The following is a 16,936-nucleotide window of genomic DNA, read 5'->3' on the forward strand; positions in this document are numbered from 1 at the left end:
CAATTACTTTTCATATAATGAACTGGTTACTTACTTTTATCCATCTGCCTTGTTTTCATTTGACACTACTCTATAATCTTGATATGATTGATTATATTCAGAGGTACTATCAAGCTTGTTCTATGAAAAATGTGTTCACTGGTAATTTGATACACTCTCTTGTTACTCACATTACTTCACTTCTCACGTTTCTAATTACCAACCTAGTTTCATTTACCGGAGCAGCTATTCACTCACCAGCAATACCCAGTCAATAAACAGTGAAAATTAAAAATATTCATCTACACATTTTATGTTTTTGGTAAGCTTGAGATCGAGGATCTGGAAGTAAATATAGATTTACCCGAAGAACTTAATTTATTTTATTTGACTCGAGGTCCCGAGTACTGCCATCCGGCTTAACACTATTAAATAAGAATCACATGTTGCACAGGCAATAAAAAAGATTATAAAACGTTTATTAAAAAACCCAGTTTACAATAAGCAGCTCGCTTCTGGTGCCGACACGCTTGACGTGCACACCGCCTGGTAAGATGATGTAATTTCATAGTTTTACCAACGTAATAAACTGTCCGTGCATGACAGATAAACCTTTGAAAAACTCTCACAAAACATAGAAACTGATTATGCAAATACAGTAAGACCAAATATGGAAACAGAGAATCCAGGGCTAAAAAAAGAGCAGGCTGAAGAGAGCTTAGCCGTTAATATAAGAACACCTTTCAAAATTCCGTATAAAAATTTATAAATCCATAAAATCTTTTAATATTAAATAAAAGAGCTATTAACATAATACACACCCAACTTAAAAAAGCTGTAGTCACAAAAGGACTAACTTCAGATTAAGATCCATAGGACAGATACTTACAGTATTTAATGCCGACACCAAAATGACAATCAGAATACCCCATAACCTAGTGTGCACGTACATGAGTACCTATATATAAGTAGAGAAACACTTCCATAACAGAGAGGCAGGCAACAATGAGAGAATAGCGGATTATAGTAACATGTGTACGTAATCCCAGTTAAACCAGTCGTAATTTAGCAAATAAATATTTTTAACATTATACTTGTATTTGTGGAGCTATAACCATTATAATAGAAAAAACCGCCAGAACCAGTCATCATTATAACGGCAGTGAAATAGCAAATGAAGCCTGGCAAGTTAGAAAAAAACGTTAACTAAGGTCAGTCTTGCAATGACTATCCACGGGCTTACACAAGTCTCAATTCTTCTACTGAAACATTCCTCCACGAGTGCCGCGCTGAGTGTTTTTTACGTGGAGTGATTTCTGTATCTTTTATTTAGTATACATATTTGTAGCATTCACAATTTCACTAATAAGATCATCAGCGAAGAAGAGTTGGAATTATTCGAGTACGGATTTTGGTCGAACACTATGAGGAATGGTGAATCTTGTTGCGTGACAGAAAAAAGGAAACTTTATGAGATCACGATGCCCATCCAGGTATTTACTACCGACTCTGTCTCTTCATCATTTTCCACTCCATCAGTAGAGCCTGATTCACTTGAACTTATATCACTGCAGACAGCGGAAGATCTTCCCAGTCACTTTCATCCTAAATTCTCATTCATCCTCATTGTCTTCGAAAAGCCACCTTGTAACACCATAATCACTGAAAAAGGAACCAAGGAATTGTAAGTATGTAAAGTGAAGGATCAGCTCATTGGATGTTTTAGTGTGTGCAAATATAGGGTAACTTATACTCGAACTCTTATAACTACCTTGATTTTTTTATCCCTAGTCATACAATCACTTAGGGTCCTTCCCATGCTAAAGTAATTACCGAGTGTCCTTACTGAAGGAAGCTCAGTGTTTTAGCAGAACTGAGTAATATAGTAAATAATGCTTGCTGAAAGTAATTTTTCTATTAAAACTGCTTATTAAAATTTTGTTGCCAACTTCTAAAGTGAAAGTTCTCAAAACTGAGGCTTATAAAGTTTTGCTTAGTAAATGATCACAGTGCAGTCTGTTGAAAATCAGCCAAAGGTGAGCCATTGTCTTATAACCACATCAAGTTGTGTTCTAGTGCAATAAAAGTTGAGAACCAATACTGTTGAAGGTTACATGTTAATACTTGTTAAGGGCTTGTTTCTTTAGTGCATTGAAAGTGTGTTTAGTATGGTCTGCTACAGTGGTCAAGATTAAGGGCCCTCCTCCACTGAAAGTAGTTCAAATGCACAAAGTTACTTAATTATAGCAAGTTTCAGTTACTCTTGCTATTCAAGTGAAATTCTGTACAATATTGGGCTCCTCTTGTGTATTAAAAGTGCATATTAATGGTGTAACAGGATCAACAGCTTGTCTATTGTGCTCATGCTAGATAACAACTACCAGAAAGACCACTATGTATGAAAGCAGTAATTTATTTATTCAAAAGACAGTGAGAAGTAATTTGTTAGTGAAATCCATTTAATTTTCATTCTAAGGAGAAAGGTGTTTAGTAGTGAGAGACTTAATCTATGCATAATAATTAATTTTTCTGTGAACCTTTCAAAGGGTACAGTACCGCCCGACATTGAAAATAGGTACAAAATACTTCATTATTTTTGTCAGAACAACACATTTTTTTTAAAAATAACTCAGTTTCAATTAATACAGCGAAGCCGGGTACCAGTGTGGGAAAGAATGACAATTTATTTATTTAATTGATCACATGTGCACTCCCACAAAATAAATCCCTACATCCAGTTTGGTGAGATCTGTGAAATGAATGAATGTATGGTCGTCTGCTAACAGCAGATTGTGAATGTGAATATATGATCATCTTTGAGACGATCCTTTGGCCACCTTTGGTGGGACCAAAGAGATGAAATTTACCTGAGCTTTGAGCGCCTGAAATGTGGCTGACCAATATGGTAGCAAGGTGCTCCCCCACTTCAGCAGAGGTGCGAGAGGACCTGAGGAACGGCCATGTTTCAGCACTCTGCCGCTGGATCTTGTGCTGTTAAGACCTGTCTTAGTTGTGCTCCGTAAAGACAAAAGAGTGGAGACATGGTATGCATGTGGAATATTTAAGAGTAGTTTGAAATAATAATTTCTCTATTTCAGGAACTTTTGTGGGGAAAATTAAATGTCAGGCAGGTAATATTAATGGGATCGTAGTAATCTTCGGAAGTGACCAACGGTCACAATGAAACCACGTGTAGCAATAAGCTGAAATACTTCCGTGTGCTTAAGTAAAGCTGAATTACTAGCGTGTGTACTATAAGTTGAAATATTTAAGAAATGGCGTGTGCAGGACTTGAAATTAGAGACGAGTACTTCCACGTGGTGAGTACTGTGTGAGTCTCAATCTGTGTATGAGACAAAGGATAAAGAGAAGTACTCGTCCATGGTATCAGTTGAGGACTCGCGTGTGTGATGAATATGTTCTTAATATTACTTTGCGTGATATGATTCCGTGTGACGCTAAATTCAAACTCTGAGAGAGAAGCAAGGTGAGTCGGCCGTCTATCCAGCAACGCCACTTGGCTTGCATTGCACAGGAAGACGTGCATATATCTCCAGAGTTCATAGTAGGAAAGTAGAATTACAAAGTGGGGCAGTGTCGTGTGAGACTGGGATAAATACTAATTGAAGTGGGAAAGCTGAAAGTGATAGTGTTGTGACAATTTATTATATTGTATTCCCCGTTGTAGTGTGGTGTATGTCATGTAATTTGGGTATGTGTGGTTTGCATGGGAGAGTAGCAAAGTAGTTTCAAAAGATTAGTGGGTTATGCTTGTTCCTTCTGTACCGCTCGATCTAGAGGAAAGTTTCGTGATGATGATTGTGAGAGTCGAAGTGTGAGATATAATAAAAGATCCACCATCCTATCCAGAAAGTGCACTGTAGCGTTAAATAATTACGAGACCATAAGGTAGAGAATCACCAATGTAAAGCCATGCCCACTGGGCGGAATTTCTCATGTGTTATTGTTGTAGGTTATAGAATTTGTGTGTTTATGTTATAGAATTTATCGGAATAAATAAGATAGTGAAAAGAAAAAGATTGGTGGACTTTTCCTTCGAATTGTATGTTGTCATGATGTCCCGAATTTAAAATGTGTGCGCCATTCATATTCAGTGCGGTGGCCACGTGTTGATAAAAGCCGTTAAATAAAAGACAAAAAGAAAATGTGGTATTGCCAGTGCATAGTGAACAGTCAGAGTTCTGTAAATTACTGATAGTCAGATGTGCGTTTCCGTTCCGTATTATTCATACAGGAGGATAATTTGTAACTTAATTGAGAGTACGAGAGTTCATGTTACTCGATAAATAAGAATGAATCCACTCGCTTGGCAGACCACTCATCTTGCAGGCCTGACTGCTTGATGCCACAGTATGAGCAAGGCATGTGGGTGCCTCTCACCTTATCCATATTTCATGTCAGATAGGAACATGTTTGAAAAGTAACAATGAACCTATGTCCAGTTTACGATTCTGCAGTGAATAATAATAGTAACATTTTGAGACCATTCAGTCTGACTAAGTCCTCAAAGTAATAGTGTGTTTCGTTATCTGCCGTCCTTATGCAAATAGTCTTGTCCTCCTATAACTGTTAGCATTTTATTTAATGTCAACATCTGCTAGTGACAGAGTTCATTGCACTATCTTATGATAAAGTATAGGTGGTGTTTGTCCATTAAAGATACTCATATCTGTTTCTTGAACAGGAATGTTAATCATTCTCATGCCTAATTAGGCCGGCGACCGTTTTCTTTATTCTTTGAACAGTGTGGATAGGTTAAATATTGTTTATTACTGTTTAATTATTTACGTAATTCTGACTTTCACTTCCGATAAGCCACCTCCGTTAGGTATATCACGGTCAACATAACAAAATTCCTTTCAGAGGGTAACACTGCTCTGCTTGTTTATACTTTATGCTTTAGTAAAAATAATTTCATTAGACAAACTGCCTCCAGCTTTGAGGTTATAGTATAACAGTAGCGGAAGGAAGTGTTATAACCTGACATTATTATAGTCACTTATACATGTTTTCTAGCGACCGTTCTCGTGACAGAAACGCGTGAATGCAACACGCTAAGAGTTGTTAGATCGTAAAGTGCTGCCATGCTCCTAGCGAATTCCAACAATAGAGCGGATGGTAAGCACATTAATAGAAACGTGTCGGACATCGCCCGACGTCCCAGCCACAGCTGAAAATCGTGATGTCGGACATAGTAGGGGTTTACCTCGCAAAAGTGCAAAACGAACTAACATCACAACGCCGAAACTCGCTAAAAGTGAAGAGAGCGTTTCTGTCTAGCTGCTTGAGAGCGCAGTAAACCGTTCTGCGAGTCTAAAAGCGGCAACAACGGAAGTACTGAGGTATGCTAGCGAAAGCATGCGTACCTAATTGTTCCACAATGCCGCGCACAAAAACAGGATTTTTTGGTGCTCATGCCTCTTGTTCTATTGGTGATAAAAAGGTGAGGTGAAATTTTCTGGATAGTCCTTGGGGTAGGGTCTATTCGTACACCCAACAGAAGGATCGTCTTAGTATCACTATCCTAGAGAACAGGGTCAAAGTATGAATATTAGCCGGTCGAAGTGGCCGAGCGTTTCTAGGCGCTACAGTCTGGAACCGCGCGACCGCTACGGTCGCAGGTTCGAATCCTGCCTCGGGCATGGATGTTTGTGATGTCCTTAGGTTAGTTAGGTTTAAGTAGTTCTAAGTTCTAGGGGACTAATGGCCTCAGAAGTTAAGTCCCATAGTGCTCAGAGCCATTTGAACCATTTTTATGAATATTACACCCTATCTCCTGTTTCGGTAAATGGAGCCATCCGGTTGGTACTTTTCGGATTTAATGTGGTCTACGATGGGCTTGATTGGACTTAGTGAGGCACCATTAGTTCATGGGCGATTCCTCGGAAAACCGCGCAGGAACAGGTTCTTTTACTATGATTCCGCTGCCACTAGCGGAGCAAAACCTAGCCGAGGATTCCAACACAGCTATACACTGAAAATGGCTTACATTCTTACGATAAATCAGCCTAATCTAAAAACAGTAAATTGAACTAAATACCTAGGTATTACAATTACGAACAACTTAAATTGGAAGGAACACATAGAAAATGTTTGGGGAAGGCTAACCAAAGATGGCAGGACACTTAGAAAATGTAACAGACCAACTAAGGAGACTGTCTACACTACGCTTGTCCGTCCTCTTTTATAATACTGCTGCGCGGTGTGGGCTCCTTACCAGATAGGACTGACGGAGCTCATCGAAAAAGATCAAAGAAAGGCAGCTCGTTTTGTATTATCGCGAAATATGGGAGAGAGTGTAACAGAAATGATACAGGACTTGGGCTGGAAATCGTTAAAAGAAAAGCGTTTTTCGTTGCGACGGAATCTTCTCACGAAATTCCAATCACCAACTTTCTCCTCCGAATGCGAAAATATTTTGTTGACACCGACGTACATAGGGAGAAACGATCACCACGATAAAATAAGGGAAATCAGAGCTCGTACGGACAGATATAGGTGTTCATTCTTTCCGCGAGCTATACGAGATTGGAATAATAGATAATTGTGAAGGTGGTTCGATGAACCCTCTGCCAGGCACTTAAATGTGATTTGCAGAGTATCCATGTAGATGTAGATGTAGAAATATTCTTAAGAGCCTGGTCTCGAACAGCCTTGAAACTTTTCTTAATTTATTTATCATTTTCCATGATACAGAGGTTCAAAGTTACCCTACTTCTATACTCCGGTAGAGGCGAAATCTAAATAATAAGTAACTGCAGAAAACTGCTGAAATTTTGAAGGTCATATTCTCTAGGCATTTATCTAGAGGATCAATCTCCCTGTTTTCAAAAAGCTTTATCCGTCATCGAGGAACACGCCAAAAACCTTTCTTCTGGGTACCAAAACACAGCCGCGTATTCCGAGACGGCTATGCACAGCAAATGGCCATAATTTTTACGATGTATTTTTGAGATCCCGATCTCGACAAACCTTGAAAATTTCGTTCACATCTTCATCCGTTTCCGAGACAGAGAGGTTCGTGGTTATTCTACCTGTACACGTAAAAGACGCACGTAAAATAAGCTGTGAGGCGAACAGTGAAAAGAGACAGCAGGAGTAAGAAGGAGCGAATGAGATATTTGCATTAAGAGAGAGCGAAAGGGTGTCAATGACAGTGAGAAGAGATTGTTGCAGTAGAACAGAACGAATGTGATTGTGGTTGTGGTACAGGTGACAATGACGGAGAGGCACAAAGAGATAATAACAATGAGTTGGACTGAATGAGTGGTTGTGAAAGGGCAACTGGCAGTGAATGGGTATGCGCGACTTACAGTGATGGACCAGTAGGATTAAGAGAGTTACAATCAGCGGATCTTGTGAGAGTTTGAGGTGAGTTGCGTATAAAAAAAAAAAGAAAAGCGAATATGTTCGCATGCCAAAACTTTTGGGAAAATTTTTAAAGGTGCTGATGAGGAAGGTAGAATAAGGCGGCTGATACCCCACTTTTCAGTCAGAATCTTTTAAATATACAGGAACGCATTCTCATATTCCGTTCCGTGGTTGACTTATGCTCGTAGAAGAAAATTTACAATGAATCTCCCGCTTCGTGTTTGAGTTTGTTCATTTTGAGTGTCGTTGGCTTTCATACATATTGTGTATCAGGATATCTCTCACTTTTCCGTCGGATTGACCGCAGTGACTGCCAGTGTCGCAGCTGCTGGGACGCGCAACGCCAAGCACAGAGGCTGAGAACAGATCTCGGTAACGAGACTTTAATTTCCGTCACGAAGCCGTGGGCCTTGATTATTCGGGGATGAAACCTGAAGTATTCCGGCGCGTCTGCTGGCGAGGACAGAGTTAGCTCCCCGGACGGAGTTGGCTGAGGGCGACCGCGAAGAGGAAGCCGAGGAACGGGGGCACGAGTTTTGCAAACACAATTCCGGCCAGGGGCGGCTCAGAGGAGGGGAGGGGGGGGGGAGGATGGGGGCTGGCGCTAAGTTAACAATTGGCAGAGCTCGCGGGCTCTTGAGCTGCGCTCGCTTTTGTTCCTATTAAAGACTCATTCGTCACCGCGCCAATGCCCCTGGCCATTGATCTCGGGCCACAAATGAGTCGGAACGATTTATATTAGGAGAGAATATTTCGGGCCGAAGGGAAGGGAGGCGGAGAGAGAGTGGAATGTAACTTTTGTTTAATAGCGCGAAAACATCACTGCCGCTTTCCACCTATCTTCGCGCTATCTGCGCAACTAATTAATCATCTGCTGCTGGAAACGGAATGTCTTCGATTTTACTTAAGCGCCTGAGTGTTCTTAGGTTTTTTTTGTAGTCTTTACAAACGACAATTAAGATCAGTTAAGGTCAGTGCTCAGTGTCTGAAAAACAATCTCTTGCGTACTTTAAATGGGCTTTGCGAAAACTATTCGTAACAATAGGTATATACCTTCCACTGCCGTAGGTGGTTTATTCATACAGTACATGTTACGTACGGCCGCCGTAATTTCGTGGGCGCCACTCCCGAACTGCAGCTTCCCGGGGGAAAATTAGTAGTTAACAATTCGGAATTGAAAATCAGAGTACTGTTTGAGATTACGAACAACAAACTGCGCAGCACTGGAAATAATAGATCATCTGGTGAGCAAGATGTATGAGACAGGCGAAATACCCTCAGACTTCCAGAAGAATATAATAATTCCAATCCCAAAGAAAGCAGGTGTTGACACATGTGAAAATTACCGTGCTGTCAGTTTAATAAGTCACAGCTGCAAAATACTAACGCGAATTCTTTACAGTCGAATGGAAAAACTGGTAGAAGCCGACCTCGGGGAAGATCAATTTGGATTCCGTAGAAATGTTGGGACACGTGAGTCATTACTGACCCTACGACTTATCTTAGAAGATAGATTAAGGAAAGGCAAGCCTACGTTTCTAGCATTTGTGGACTTACAGAAAGCTTTTGACAATGTTGACTGGAATACTCTCTTTCAAATTTTGAAGGTGGCAGGGGTAAAATACAGGGAGCGAAAGGCTATTTACAATTTGTACAGAAACCAGATGGCAGTTATAAGGGTCGAGGGGTATGAAAAGGAAGCAGTGGTTGGGAAGGGAGTGAGACAGGGTTGTAGCCTATTCCCGACGTTATTCAATCTGTATATTGAGCAAACAGTAAAGGAAACAAAAGAAAAATTAGGGGTAGGTATTAAAATCAATGGAGAAGAAATAAAAACTTTGAGGTTCGCCGATGACATTGTAATTTCGTCGGAAACAGCAATGGACTCGGAAGAGCAGTTGAACGGAATGGATAGTGACTTGAAAGGAGGATATAAGATGAACATCAACAAAAACAAAACGAGGATAATGGAATGTAGTCGAATTAATTCGTGTGATGCTGAGGGTATTAGATTAGGAAATGAGACACTTAAAGTAGTAAAGGAGTTTTGCTATTTATGGAGCAAAGATGGTCGAAGTAGAGAGGATATAAAATGTAGACTGGCAATAGCAAGGAAAGCGTTTCTGAAGAAGAGAAATTTGTTAACATCGAGTATACATTTAAGTGTCAGAAAGTCATTTCTGAAAGTATTTGTATGGAGTGTAGCCATGTATGGAATTGAAAATGGTTCAAATGGCTCTGAGCACTATGGGACTCAACTGCTGAGGTCATTAGTCCCCTAGAACTTAGAACTAGTTAAACCTAACTAACCTAAGGACATCACAAACATCCATGCCCGAGGCAGGATTCGAACCTGCGACCGTAGCGGTCTTGCGGTTCCAGACTGCAGCGCCTTTAACCGCACGGCCACTTCGGCCGGCTTATGGAATTGAAACATGGATGATAAATACACTCCTGGAAATTGAAATAAGAACACCGTGAATTCATTGTCCCAGGAAGGGGAAACTTTATTGACACATTCCTGGGGTCAGATACATCACATGATCACACTGACAGAACCACAGGCACATAGACACAGGCAACAGAGCATGCACAATGTCGGCACTAGTACAGTGTATATCCACCTTTCGCAGCGATGCAGGCTGCTATTCTCCCATGGAGACGATCGTAGAGATGCTGGATGTAGTCCTGTGGAACGGCTTGCCATGCCATTTCCACCTGGCGCCTCAGTTGGACCAGCGTTCGTGCTGGACGTGCAGACCGCGTGAGACGACGCTTCATCCAGTCCCAAACAAGCTCAATGGGGGACAGATCCGGAGATCTTGCTGGCCAGGGTAGTTGACTTACACCTTCTAGAGCACGTTGGGTGGCGCGGGATACATGCGGACGTGCATTGTCCTGTTGGAACAGCAAGTTCCCTTGCCGGTCTAGGAATGGTAGAACGATGGGTTCGATGACGGTTTGGATGTACCGTGCACTATTCAGTGTCCCCTCGACGATCACCAGTGGTGTACGGCCAGTGTAGGAGATCGCTCCCCACACCATGATGCCGGGTGTTGGCCCTGTGTGCCTCGGTCGTATGCAGTGTGGCGCGGTTCCTGGTGTGTCCGCTGTGCCGTGCGTGTGATCATTGCTTGTACAGCCCTCTCGCAGTGTCCGGAGCAAGTATGGTGGGTCTGACACACCGGTGTCAATGTGTTCATTGAGGCGCTCACCTGCACGGCGCCAGACACGCATACGACCATCATTGGCACCAAGGCAGAAGCGACTCTCATCGCTGAAGACGACACGTCTCCATTCGTCCCTCCATTCACGCCTGTCGCGACACCACTGGAGGCGGGCTGCACGATGTTGGGGCGTGAGCGGAAGACGGCCTAACGGTGTGCGGGACCGTAGCCCAGCTTCATGGAGACGGTTGCGAATGGTCCTCGCCGATACCCCAGGAGCAACAGTGTCCCTAATTTGCTGGGAAGTGGCGGTGCGGTCCCCTACGGCACTGCGTAGGATCCTACGGTCTTGGCGTGCATCCGTGCGTCGCTGCGGCCCGGTCCCAGGTCGACGGGCACGTGCACCTTCCGCCGACCACTGGCGACAACATCGATGTACTGTGGAGACCTCACGCCCCACGTGTTGAGCAATTCGGCGGTACGTCCACCCGGCCTCCCGCATGCCCACTATACGCCCTCGCTCAAAGTCCGTCAACTGCACATACGGTTCACGTCCACGCTGTCGCGGCATGCTACCAGTGTTAAAGACTGCGATGGAGCTCCGTATGCCACGGCAAACTGGCTGACACTGACGGCGGCGGTGCACAAATGCTGCGCAGCTAGCGCCATTCGACGGCCAACACCGCGGTTCCTGGTGTGTCCGCTGTGCCGTGCGTGTGATCATTGCTTGTACAGCCCTCTCGCAGTGTCCGGAGCAAGTATGGTGGGTCTGACACACCGGTGTCAATGTGTTCTTTTTTCCATTTCCAGGAGTGTAGTTTGGACAAGAAGAGAATAGAAGCTTTCGAAATGTGGTGCTACAGAAGAATGCTGAAGATTAGATGGGTAGATCACATAACTAATGAGGAGGTGTTGAATAGGATTGGGGAGAAGAGAAGTTTGTGGCATAACTTGACTAGAATAAGGGATCCGTTGGTAGGACATGTTCTGAGGCATCAAGGGATCACCAATTTAGTATTGGAGGGCAGCGTGGAGGGTAAAAATCGTAGAGGGAGATCAAGAGATTAATACACCAAGCAGATTCAGAAGGATGTAGGTTGCAGTAGGTACTGGGAGATGAAGAAGCTTGCACAGGATAGAGTAGCATGGAGAGCTGCATCAAACCAGTCTCAGGACTGAAGACCACAACAGAGATAAAGCTGTATTTGCTAATGTCTGAAGCACGTATCTGTCATTATTTTACTTCATTAAATCATACACGAAGTATTACAAATTGGCACAATAGTTTTACTTACATACTAGCTATACCCGGCGTGCGATACAATGCCGCGGAAGGAAAGGAAATTGTTTGGTTTCACAATATGCTTACTGAAGTGCTTTTGGATACCCAATATTTTTTGTTTTTCCGTCTGGTGCGTACACGAATAAGTCAGGCCGTTTCCCCACGCGTGAGCGAGCCACAGACAATTGTCCATGTGAGAAGCATGGATTTATGCAATTTAGGCCACACACTAGTAGTAGTGATTGACCTTGTGCCTTATTGATGGTCGTTCCAAATGTGTGTAGCACGGGAAGCTGCAGTTCGCGAACTAACGGGTCCAAAGAAACGGTACACCAAGATGAACGGAATGAACGAGGAACGAATTCTAAGGAACGGTCTTTCACAGTTCACTTCGGTCGCGGTTTTCTACTTATAGCTCCCGGGAACGGGAAATCGTCGGTCTCGTTCTCGCAACGGCACGTCGGCACGTCTTGTTCCAGCCTCGGTCCCGTTCCCGTCTGTCTCGGTCTCGGTCTCGCTCGGCCGGACTCGTTCTTCTTCGCGTGGCCAGTCATCGCATTTCCACTGCCAACTGCTCATAGTTAGTTTGGTATCGAGTTGTTGTTCGTTTCGTTCGCTGCGTGCGCCCATTCTGTTTCCGACCATTTTTGAACTCTGAACTTTGGTTGTTTTCGTATTCTATTCAGCGTCCACGACGGTAATTAAAATTTATTTTATAATTACGTAAATTACATAAAAACTACGGGTATGTAATACATACATCTTTTCAGGTAACAAAAGGGCATATCAGCTTACTTCACTATTTCGATAAACAGCACAAGACATACTTATAAAAAGGCAAGTTTTTTTGTTATTCACATGCAAAGGAAGTCGGCACGGCCTACACGAGTGGCCATTTCCCATCTTTTTTTGATCCAGCGTGTTCATTGTTATGGAAGGCAGACCGACGTACAACCGAATGGAAGGCCGCACTCCGTAATCAAGTGTCTGGTGTCACGTTTTGTGAAGAGAATACGGTTAACTTCTACAATATTAATTCAGTGGTACAGGCTGGCGCACGAATAATCAACCCAGAGTACTAGACTGCTCATTGTCGTCCACCAATCACCATCTAATGTTTCGAAGTCGTTATTTGCATTAGCTTATTTGTTATTTCTTTACCGCCTAATTATTACATGTTTATCTATTTTACTCGTAGCGCTTAACGAATCGTGCGTTAATTGGCGAGCAGTCTGTACTCGGGGACCGGTTTTCCGTGCGTCAGGTTATATTATTTCACTATGATCAGCCAAATAACGCTAAAGTTGGCTAAACGAGATGTTTTGCAGGATCACGAAAATTACTTTTACAAGTGAGTGACAATGCTGTAATGAATAAAAACTCTGTATTCCAGAGGGGAAGTAAGTGCCCTTCTTGGCGCCTTCCCTCTTCAGTCACTTATGCTACAAATTTTCAGTTTTTTTATAATAATCATATACAAAGCACAAATGTTTTTCTCGAATACTGAGTCTCTAAATTAGTCCATCAGAATTTATCAGGAATGACTTAATATTTCTCCCAAATATTCCTATTTTAGTCCCCTGAGCAACTCTGTTACACTTCTCAGTTATGACTTCAGCAGAGTTCATCTGCGTTCCTTCAGAGTGTGCTGTCATGTATAACTGATAAGAAAAGAAAACATTAGAACAGTAGATGGAAGTTATCGAACAATGTGCTTTCCAACACGGCAACGCTGCTCTTTCCTTGAAGTTTCCCAGTAAATCAGTCTCTTCCACTCGCCTTCCCTACTACTGATTTTAAGAGATGGTCCCGTTTGTCATCGCTTCTTAGTATTACCACAAAATATTTAAACACTTCAACAGTCTCAAAAGCACGCAATTATCGTGCAGTCGGATAGTAGAAAATTATTTTTCTTTGTTATACGTATTATCTTCCATTTATCGTCATTGAAGAGCACCTGAAATTCATTACAACAAATGTAAATTTTGTCGGAACCCCTCTACGTTTCCTTGCAATTGTCCAACGGCGAAAGTTTCGTGTAATCAACCGCAGCGTCAGTGAACAGTGCCATAGTTTGGCTGACCCTTCCTTGTGCGTTGCATGTAGGTGATCCTGTTACTCTCCATTGACCCTCACGCCACTTTAATTTCGCTCATTCGCCTTTCAATATACCGTACTTTGTTCTACTGGCCAAAATTGTTTCGAGCCGATCGAGTGTTTTTGACGATACCACATAAAGTCGTATTTTGGTTTTTTGTCAACAATATTGTACAGTGTCAGCGTGAGGGCTATTTAGTTAGTACATTTCTTTTATTTTTTCCTTCATTACCCTACACCAGTTACCTGATACCTGAAGCGCGTGACTATTTGTCATATCTACAATGTTAAATATTACATAATAACGTGTTTCTTATTTTTTTAATAGCGGTTACTGTATGCGCATTACATTATTACCTATATGGTCACTTTGTCCCGCAACAGGCCTATTTCCAGCACTGTCCCTGCGAAGTATTCAGTTGTACCCACCACCAATCTAAATTTACTACAAAACAAACACATCATTTAGGCAGATCGGACATTTTGTGATGTTTTAGTTTGCACATAAGAGTGGTTATAAAACCGCAATCATGATTGTGTGAACTAAATGAAAATTAATTTACACCGAATGGTGGAGACTTGTGTAGCAAAAATTGTCGGAACAATAAGCAGTATAAAGTTAGTACCTGGTGCTGTCATTATTACGTCATCAGTGAAAAATGACACATAGACCTTAAATCTACCCCTGGGTAGTTACAGATAGTGATTCGACATTCCGCCCTTCGTGCCCCTCCAATAACATTGTATGAAAGCCACTTCCTTCGTGGTTGAGTTACGTTTCATTAAGATACTTCCTATTAATCTCAGTATTTCCATGTCTATGGTATTTGTTGATTATGGTACCATCTTTCAACTGACTAATTTTCAGTACTGAAAAAGCCATTCCTCTAGGAAGGCGTACAATTATGTAACTACGTGATGGCAATTGGTTGCGACTAATATTTTCAGGTGGAGCTTGCAACGCAGCTTACCTAACGAACGTGCAAGCGAAGCTTATCCCCATCTTCAAAACTTGGACAGAAGTGGAATCACTGCCATAAGGGACATGGCGGCGTTCTTATGACTGATCGCGCAGGTAGTTGATGATAGTTCAAAAGCGTGGCAAGAAGAATAAGTATGGCTGCTTACAAAAAGTGTACAGCACGAAAAGATAATACGAGTTTTCGGCTGACACTGGCGAATAAACAAATGACAACAGCTGAAATCTGGGCAGACGTTGCAGAAAAAGTGTCACCACAAAAAGCCGGGAAGGTATTTCTGGAAGTTGGGTTCATATTTTTTGAGTTGCCATGCATCGAATACCGGTATTATCATATCACAGACTATGGGGCGGAGCAATAGTCAGTTCGAACGCTGAGTGGTATTATGTGGTGTTCAAGGAAATGTCTCGCTTCTGCTCGTGGCGGTCACATAGACGCCAACGTGCCCATATACGACCTGGCGCAAGGTCATAAGAGGCAGCATTTCTAGAGATCCATACTTCTCCAGCACTTGGCCTCATAGTGTGGGAAGCTACTGGATACGGCAACAGAACTAATTTAACTGTTGAGGGAAGGCTGAACACACAGCAGTATATACCAAGAATGGTAAATCCTGTTGTCATTTCCTTCATGACCAGGGTGACACATGGCATATTCCAACAGGATAATGCAAGACCCCAAACCGAAGTTCACAACACTAACGCATTGTGGAATGTACGGATCCTTGACTGGCCTTCTCAATGCCGTGATCTGTCACCCACAGATCATATCAGAGAGGCAATGAGAAGACATTTATTTTCATGTCAGCCTCCAGCCAGGAAACTTCATGAGCTGACACTATTTGAAACATGCTAATAAATTCCTGAAGATGACATTCGGACACTATTTGATTCCACGTCACAATAAATGGAATGCACGTTGAGGGGTCACACCTCAAGATGTTGAAACGTTTATCATTAAAACGTTTCATTTACATGTTTCGTTAAAAATTTACTTGGTTGACAAAATGTAGACTGCACCACCTCCAGTTGCTTAAATTGGACAACTTACTTTTTCATGTATAACTCTGCCTATATTAGTACACACTCTTGTTCTCTTGGAATTCTCTTGTGGATTCCAAGACAAGGGCGCCTATACCTGGAGGCAATAAGGGGGGGGGGGGGAGGTTAGGTGGGATGGCCGCGACCCTCCATAGCTCTCAGAGAAAGGAAAAAAATATAGTGTAATCAGGCGCTTTTTTTTAAAAAATGATTTAAAAGTCGATATTATGCAGGTTTTTAACAGAGTTGGAACTGGAACTTTATTATGACTACTTAGACGTTGCCTTTCGTCTTCCAGAATAACGAAAATATTAAAAATACTTCATACCCTCCGACTAGCCACATTATAGGTACACGGCATGGTCACCACTTGTAACGCGACCAGTGTCACTACGATAGTCAAAGATTTGTCATGCACGCACATCCTAACAGGTCCTCGTCGATATCAATGGCCGCTTTAATTATCCTTCCCTGCAACTCTTCCCAAATAAGTGGTGTTGAGGCAAGGACACACCATAGTTGACATAAACCCATGAGAAGAAAACATAATGAATTAAGTCACATGACCTCGAGGGACACTGAAGATGAGGAGAGTCAGCGTAGAAAGCACGTCCAGTCCAACGCAAAGGCAGTTCAGCATTGAGATAATAACGAACGTCTAAAACAAAGTGTGGTGGAGCATAGTCTTGTTGCGAAATAAAGTTTCCATTGCCTTGTGTAACTGTGGCATAAGGCATTTCTGCAGCATGTCCAGGTATACGAAACCAGCCACAGTTTTCCCCACAAAGAAATATGGGCCGTAAATTTTTGAAGAAGACATAGTGCAAAAGACGTCCACTTTAGGCGAATCAAGATTGTGTTACACAACCTCGTGTGGATGTTCTGTTCCCAAAATACGCACATTACGACGAGTCACCATTCGAGACACATGAAATGTGGCTTTGTGACCGAAAACCAACCTCCGTGAAAAACTGTCTTCGTCTAGAACCAGCTGCGAAA

This window comes from Schistocerca nitens, chromosome 1 (genome assembly GCF_023898315.1).
Source record: "Schistocerca nitens isolate TAMUIC-IGC-003100 chromosome 1, iqSchNite1.1, whole genome shotgun sequence".
NCBI lineage: Eukaryota > Metazoa > Arthropoda > Insecta > Orthoptera > Acrididae > Schistocerca > Schistocerca nitens.